Here is an 8,471-nt window from a genome sequence, read left to right as displayed (position 1 = left end):
TCTTTCTTTCTTTCTTTTTTATATTTTATTATTTACGCATTTTAGATAGATAGAGCGAGCCCAAGCAGAGGGAGGAGCAGAGGGAAAGAGAAAAGCAAACTCCCCACTGAGCAGAGAGCCTAATGCAGGACTCGATCCCAGGACCTTGAGATTATGATCTAATCTGAAGGCAGACACTTAACAGACTGAGACACCCAGGCATCCCTGGTTCTTTCTTTTGTTGTGGATTCCTCCTTCAAGTCATTTTTCCCAGAGAAAAATGGATGAACGAGAGAATAAAAATCAAGGATACCAAGTATGACCTAAGTGAAATACATACTAGACAAATCAAAAGAGGTCAGAAACCAGAAAAGAAGAAAAAGAAAGGAAAAAGAGCATATAATCTCACAGGTCAACAAAACAGGGCGATCCACTTAGTCCTGGGTGTATCTTGGTCTGTTTGTTAGAAGACACTAAATCCCCAAATTATAAGGAATGCAGAACACAAAACCACACACACACACACACACACACACACACAATTGAATAGTGTGAAAGGAAGCCAAAATTGAAGGATATATCTATAAAATATAAATGTAAAAATGAAAAGAGACACCTGGGTGGGATAGTTGGTTAAGCATCTGCCTTTGCCTAGGTCATGATCCCAGGGTCCTGGGATTGAGCCCTGTATTGGGCTCCTTTGCTCATCAAGGAGCCTGCTTCTCCCTCTGCCTTCTGCTCCCTCTGCCTTCTGCTCCTCTGCGTGTGCTTGCTTTCTCTCTCTCTCTCTCTCTCACACACACAATTAAATAAAAATTTAAAAAAAATGAAAAAAAAAAGAATTAAAACAAAGAGTTAAAAGAAGAAATTTGTAGATAAGTTAAAAAAAAAGAAAAGAAAAGAGAACTCTCACTGGATTTAGATCCTAACGCTAGAAGTGGGAGCCCTCCAAAAGTCACAAGTCTTTCATGTGTACTCCTCGCCATGGCTCAGCTTCACACATGCTTCTTCACTGGCAAGATATATGTGGTAGATGATGTGCCCTTTTCAATTTTTGCATCCTCTGAAATTGCTGACCTTAACAACATCATCAGTAAACCACTGGAGGGCAAAAATGAGTTCCACAAACATGTGGAGTTCGATTTCCTTATCAAGGGCCAGTTTCTGCGAATACCCTTGCTCAACCACCTGGAACTGGAAAACATCCCATCAGAAGAGGCTGTGGACGTGGAATATGTGGAGAAGTACACTGCCCCTCAGCCAGAGCAATGCTTGTCCCATGATGACTGGATCAGTTCAGTCCGAGGGACAGAGGAATGGATTTTGATGGGTTCTTAATGATAAGACTTCTTGGATCTGGTCCTTGGAAGGAAAGTCAGTAATGACAATCGTGGGACATACAGACATTGTAAAAGCTGTGGCCTGGGTGAAAAAAGGATAGCTTGTCTTGCCTACTAATGAGTAGCTCTGTGGATGGGACGATTCTCTTACAGGAGCAGAATGTGGAGAGAACCAAAGTGAAAGCTCTGCATGCTGCAGAGGCCATGCCGGAAGTGTGTATTCTCTAGCTATTGATAGCGCCAGAACTAAATTTGGCAGTGGCTCCTGGGATAAGAAGCTAAAGATCTGGTCTACAGTTCCTATAGATGAAGAAGATGAAATGGAGGGATCCACAAATCAAGAAAAAATAGAAAATAGAGCAGTTGAGACCAACAAGAACCATCTTTGGCCACAAGGAAGCAATATCCTTAGTTCTGTGGTTGGATGCTGAAGAAATCTGCAGTGCATCTTGGGACCGCAGAGTTAGGGTGTGGAATATAGAGTCTGGCATTCTTAAGTCCATTTGCACAGGAAATAAAGTGTTTGACTGTATCTCCTATTTTCCATTTTGTAAACATTTAGCATCTGGAAGCACAGATAGACATATCAGACTGTGGGATCCCTGAACTAAAGATGGTTCTTTGGTGTCCCTGTCCCTAACCTCACATACAGGCTGGGTCACATCATTAAAGTGGTCTCCTACTTATGAGCAGCAGCTGATTTCAGGTTCTTTAGGTAACATCGTCAAGAAGTTGTAAGTCTCCTGTCTGATCTGGCGGCTCATGAAGACGGAGTTCTGATTGTGTACTGGGCAGACACAGGGTTACTTCTGAGTTGGAGGAGCAGACAATAAATTGTATTCCTACAGATATTCACCTATTACTTCTCATGCGGGGACATGAAAGTGAATGATAAATTTCACTACAGAGATTGTTTCTGTAAATGACATTGATAACGAGTCCTCAGGTAACATCAGTGACAGTTCAGAAAGCAGCCTCTTTAAGTTTATGTAATGTTTTCACCCTTGATAATAGCTATCACTCTTTCTTTATTTTGTATTTATTATACAATGATTTGTGTTATTAAGTATAAAATGTTACCTGCTTTTTCTGCCATATGCAAACTCTTGAAACAAAACTGAGTTTCAGAAATTTCCTTTTATAGGTATTGGTTTGAATTAAGAATTGCCTTTGAAATGCTGTAAAAGCATATATTAAAAATATGTAATTGTTGAGATTTTTATTTCTGATGGAGAAACTTAAGTTTTCCTACATTAGCTATCTTTAAAAAAAGTATCTTAAGGAAACTAACATATTCTAATAGAGAAAAAATTAGAACTACAATTTGCTTTGGGTAAAATAAGTGATGTCTAACTATGATAAGATTTTGTGGGTATTCAGAACATTAAAACATGTAGATGCTGCCAATTAAGAGTTTGTTGAAAAATTTTAAGTGAAGTACTTGTAATAAAGATATGCCACAGTCCTTTAGAAATTGCATACAGATTTCATGGTAACCAGGAATCTTTCTTCCCAACCTATCCTTTTATTGAATAAAATCTTTAGACAAAACTTTTCAGTCACTGTTAGATAATAAACATTCGATAAATTAAAAAAAATTTTAAACTGAAAGACTAAAGACACGTGCCCAGAACCCTCTACTTCCATATATTATTTTCCCCTAGTGCAGGAGTTTTTTTGGTTTTGAGTAATCTATAAACTCAATATTTGCCTGAGGATCTTGCTGGTCTTCTGGAGGAGGGGCCTGTTGCCCTGATTCTGAGGTGTTTTTGTCTGGGTGGAGCTGTACCACCCCTTGCCAGGGGCCACACTCGGTGTAAGCTGCTTTGGGTTGTTCTATGTGGCTTTTGTTCCCTGAAGGCTTTTCAAGCAGCTTTAGAAGGTGGGGAAAAAAAAGTGAAAAATAGCAGCAGCCTGATCTCCAGTCCTGGAGCTGAAGGATCACAGCCCCCCCTTCTATAGTGCACCCTCAGGGGAAGAAGGCAGTTCAACCCTTTCTTGTTGGCCAAACTCCCCAAACTCTTGTGATATTCACTTGCACCATTCCTTCCAGAGGAGGGAGCACTGTTTCACCCGCCCCGCTGCTCCCTGGGCCCCTGTTTGCCTGATCCCATGCCACTCCTCCTGGGGCAAGGAGTTGGAACTCTCAGCAGTTGTTGCTTGCTGGGCCCCTGCTTGGAGAGCGGTTGCCTAATTGAGAGTTTATGGCAACACCTAGCTGAGGGGTCACTCCAGAGCTCGCTGAGTGTAGCTGGCTTCCCTGCTCCAAACCTTGTGAACTCTGCTGCACTCAGGCACCCCTGGTCTTCCTGTGACCCTGGGGATCCTGAGACCACACTGTCCCACCTAGGATTCTGCCCCAATTCATCACCTGAGCATCTTTCAGGCGGAGACGTCTCTCACTAGAGTAGACGTCTAGAAGTTCTGATTTTGCATTCCGCTGCTTATCACTTTCCAGAAGCCGGTATATGGAGGCTCCCTCCTCCCGAAGTTTCCCCTCAGATTCACATCTGTGCACCTCCTACCTTGCAAAAAGTCGTCGCTTTTCTATTTGTAGATTTGCAGCAATTCTTTTCTTAGATCTCAGGTTGATCACAGGTGTTGAGAATGATTTGATAGATGCCTAGCTGAATTCAAGGACCAGATGAAATGTGGGTCCACTCCTCTTCCACCATCCTCCTCCGAGAGCTAGAAAGCATCTTTTGCATTTCAGTTATTGTATTAACTCTGTTTTGTGTGTGTGTATACATATATATAATATATATATATGTATATAATATATATGTATATATCCTATCTTTCTGTTGAAGTTCTGAGCTTTTCCACTTTTCTCTCAAGTCGGCTGAGCATCTTTATGACCATTTGAACTCTTTATCACGTTGATTGCTTATCCCTATTCTGTTCTTTTTCTGGTTTGATCTTGTTTTTTCATTTTGAGCATAATCCTTGATCTCGTTATTTCATTTGACTTTCTCTGTTTGTTTTATGCAAAACCTCCACCTCTCCCAGTCTTCAAGGAATGGCCTTGTGTAGGGACGTCATTTGTACAGACTGCATGTGCTTGTTAGCGCTGGCTGGCTGGTGCTGGTGCAGGTGAAGGCCAGGGGTCCTCGGACACTCTGCATGGGGGCCACCCTCTTGGGGTGGCTTGAGTCGGAATGGGTACAGGCCAGGTGTTCCCAGGGTTCTGTGCACTGAGGCTGCTCTGGTGGGAAGGCTGGAACTGAAGTCAGCGTGGGCCAAGGGGTTCCTGGGGTGCTCTTCATTGGGGCTACCCTAATAGGATGTCTGGAGTGGGCATAGGCCAGGGATTTTCATAGGAGGGGGCGGCACTCTGATGGAATGGCTGGAGCTAGGGAATGTGTGGACATGGGGGCCCCTTTTGGGGGATTGTTGGAGCTTGTGTGGGCTAGGGTCTGGGCTCATTGAGATGGCAGGCCAGCTAGACCATCCAGATCCTGATGGTCTGTGCTATCAAAGTGGAGGGGAAATGTAAACAGTGGCACTTGCCAGTACTTACCTCAGCGTATGGCCCATGCTCTAGGATTAGATGGGTTTCCTTCACATGTAGGCTAGTTGCCCTTTAAACATCTGGTTTTTTTTGTTGTTGTTTTGTTTTTATTTTTACTGTGCCCCAGGGCAGGCAGATCTGCATATGGCCCCTCAGAGCTATCCCCCCTTCTGCAGTTGGTAGCATCAAATGGGGTTCCTGTCATTACTATGTCTGTTTTTCCTGATGTTCTCTGTATGATCTCTCTATCCTATGTTGTGCAGAAGCTGTTCAGTCAGACCTTGGTTCTTCTTTAGGAACTATTGCTCTATATGTATGTATAGATTCTAGATGTAAGAGGTTCCTCCTACTCGACCATCTTGAACCCCTCCTCTGAAACGAAGGTTTTTACTAAATTGCTTGAGGGCAAAATCTTGCCTGAGCTAATGTGAACCTGTTTGGCAGAAAAACTTGATATGAAACTATTATCTTATTTAACTCACTTTAAAAAAATATTTGTGTATACTGTACTGTACAGTGACTAGCATAGCATCGTAAAATAAAATTTAAAAATATATTTGTGCATTTTGCTCTAGGAATATTAATGTGTTTGATTAATGGAAGCCTCAGACCCTGCTAAGGGTCTTATGTAATTTGTATTGAAGGGGTCATATTTTTTAAAAATGAAAAATTTTGAATTCTAAAAACATTGGTCCTCAAAAATTTCAGACAAGGTATTGTGACCTATTACTCTCCTTAAAACACAGCAGCTGGAATGAATGCAAGACTTTGCTTGTAGTCCGTGTACCAGCTCAAAGTACAATAGTGGTGATCAGATCATCTTAGAAACTAAAATTTTAGCTTCATGAACAAAGAAATAAAATGTGACTTGAAAGATACAGTTAGGTAAATTTACAGGGCTTTCTGGGAGATGCTTTCAGGGGAGTCCCATGGTGTTCTGCTCTTGGCCAGATCCCGACCAGTGGCTTCATGGATGGTTTCTGGTAAATCAGGACTTTTTGCGGTAAGCAACAGCAGTCTATGTGAGCTAGCTCAGGCCAAAGGATTCTCAAGGAGCACAGGGTGGGGGGATAGCTGGCTCTTTGTGATGTCACAGAATCAGGAATTAAAACCCCACAGGAATTTAAGGGTTCCCTCACTGTCTTTTTTTCCTGCTTCCCTACTGGTCCACTTTATCCATCTCTCTGGCTAAAGAGCAATTTTTTTTTTATTTTTCAAATTGCTTGGCAGAAAATGACCGTTGCCAACAGCTCCTGTGCCGTATCTCCTCCATTTACCAGCACAGCCTGATTGGGGCCCCACATCTCAGTTTAAATTCCAGTTTCCTCAGGAAAGGACATTATCTGGCCCAATAGGCTAGGGCTTTGTTGTGGTTTAGAGGGACAGGGGTGCTTTTTCCAAACATGGGTCCTCTCTCAGTAACTGTGTGGATGAGGAGATGGGCAACTCCTGGTAAAGTGTGTCAAGGTTGGAGAATGGAAGGTTGGGCAGACCCCACGCTCTGGGGGGGGAATATATATATATATATATATATATATATATATATATATATATATATATATATTTGGGCTTGGGCTGTTATAACAGATACCATAGCCTTGGTGACTTAAATATTTTTTTTTCCTTGCAGTTCTGGAGGCCGAAGGTCTGAGAGAGGGTGGCAGCATGGTTGAGTTCTGGTACAGGCCACCTTCTTGGCTTATAGATGGCCTCCTTCTTCACTGTCACATGGTAGAGAGAGATCTCCTTGTCTCCTCTACTTAAAAGGGAATTAATTCCGTCATAAGAGCCCCACTGTCATGACCTCATCTAATCCTAATAACCTCCCAAAAGCCCCATCTCCAAATACCATCATATTACACAGTGGGTTGGGCTTCAACATATGAATTTTCAGATATGCAAACATTTAGTCCATAGTGTGTGTGTGTACACATAATATATAAAGCATCTACCTAAAAGACATGGCAAGGATAATGATTTACTTTTGGATCTATGTAGTCCTTTTTGGAGCCCAGAAATGTATAAAGTGACTAGGCAGGTAGGGCAGGCTACAAGCAGAGAAAACTCTGATTCTATACCTTGAAACAAAATAGCACACATGCACCATCACTCCCATGTCGGCACCAAGCTGAAATATTGGCTTAAAAAAAGGCAAGGTGTGGGGCACCTGGTGGCACAGTTCATTAAGCCTCTGCCTCTTGGTTTCGGCTCAGGTCATGATCTCAGCATTGTGAGATCGAGCCCCACATTGAGCTCCGTGATCAGTTTGGAGTTGGCTTGAGAGTCTTTCTCCCTCTGCCCCTCCCCCACTCTAAATTCAAAAATCTTTAAAAAATAAAAATAAAAAAGGCAAGGTAACGTGATGCCCCCAGTTTTATTTTTGTTTTTCAACATTTCCTTAGCGATTCGGGGTCTCTTCTGATTCCATACAAATTTTAGGATTATTTGCTCCAGCTCTTTGAAAAATACGGGTGGAATTTTGATCGGAATGGCATTAAAAGTATAGATTGCTCTAGGCAGTATAGACATTTTAACAATGTTTATTCTTCCGATCCAAGAGCATGGAATGATCTTCCATCTTTTTGTGTCTTCTTCAATTTCTTTCATGAGTATTCTGTAGTTCCTCAAGTACAGATCCTTTACCTCTTTGGTTAGGTTTTTTCCCAGGTATCTTATGGTTCTTGGTGCTATAGTAAATGGAATCGATTCTCTAATTTCCCTTTCTGTATTTTCATTGTTAGTGTCTAAGAAAGCCACTGATTTCTGTACGTTGACTTTGTATCCTGCCACGTTACTGACTTGCTGTATGAGTTCTAGTAGTTTGCGGGTGGAGTCTTTTGGGTTTTCCATATAAAGAATCATGTCATCTGTGAAGAGAGAGAGCTTGACTTCTTCATTGCCAATTTGGATACCTTTTATTTCTCATTGTTGTCTGATTGCTGTTGCTAGGACTTCTAATACTATGTTGAACAAGAGTGGTGAGAGTGGGCATCCTTGTCGTGTTCCTGATCTCAACGGGAAGGCTGCAAGCTTTTTCCCATTGAGGATGATATTTGCTGTGGGTTTTTCATAGATAGATTTGATGAAGTTCAGGAATGTTCCCTCTATCCCTATACTTTGAAGCATTTTAATCAGGAACGGATGCTAGATTTTGCCAAATGCTTTTTCTGCATCAATTGAGAGGACCATGTGGTTCTTCTCTCTTCTCTTATTGATTTGTTCTATCACATTGATTGATTTGCAAATGTTGAACCATCCTTGTAGCCCAGGGATGAATCCCATCTGGTCATGGTGGGTAATCTTTTTAATGTGCTGTTGGATCCTGTTTGCTAGGATCTTGTTGAGAATCTTAGCATCCATATTCATCAGTGATATTGGTCTGAAATTCTCCTTTCTGGTAGGGTCTTTGCCTGGTTTGGGGATCAGGGTAATGCTGGCTTCATAGAAAGAGTTTGGGAGTTTTCCTTCTGCTTCAATTTTTTGAAACAGCTTCAGGAGAATAGGTGTTATTTCTTCTTTGAAAGTTTGGTAGAATTCCCCAGGGAATCCATCAGGTCCTGGGCTCTTGTTTTTTGGGAGGTTTTTGATCACTGCTTCAATCTTGTTACTAGATATCAGTCTATTCAGGTTGTCAATTTCTT

General features: G+C 41.8%; 1 pseudogene; it reads left to right on the top strand.

The window, feature by feature from the left end:
• The first annotated feature begins 887 nt into the window (after positions 1-887).
• On the top strand, positions 888-2,718 carry LOC125081190 (ribosome biogenesis protein WDR12-like; annotated as a pseudogene).
• The last annotated feature ends 5,753 nt before the right edge of the window (positions 2,719-8,471 follow it).

The sequence above is a fragment of the Lutra lutra genome, chromosome 11 (assembly GCF_902655055.1).
Source record: "Lutra lutra chromosome 11, mLutLut1.2, whole genome shotgun sequence".
NCBI lineage: Eukaryota > Metazoa > Chordata > Mammalia > Carnivora > Mustelidae > Lutra > Lutra lutra.
Note: the sequence above shows the minus strand (reverse complement) of the source record. Positions and strands in the feature narration are given on the sequence as shown.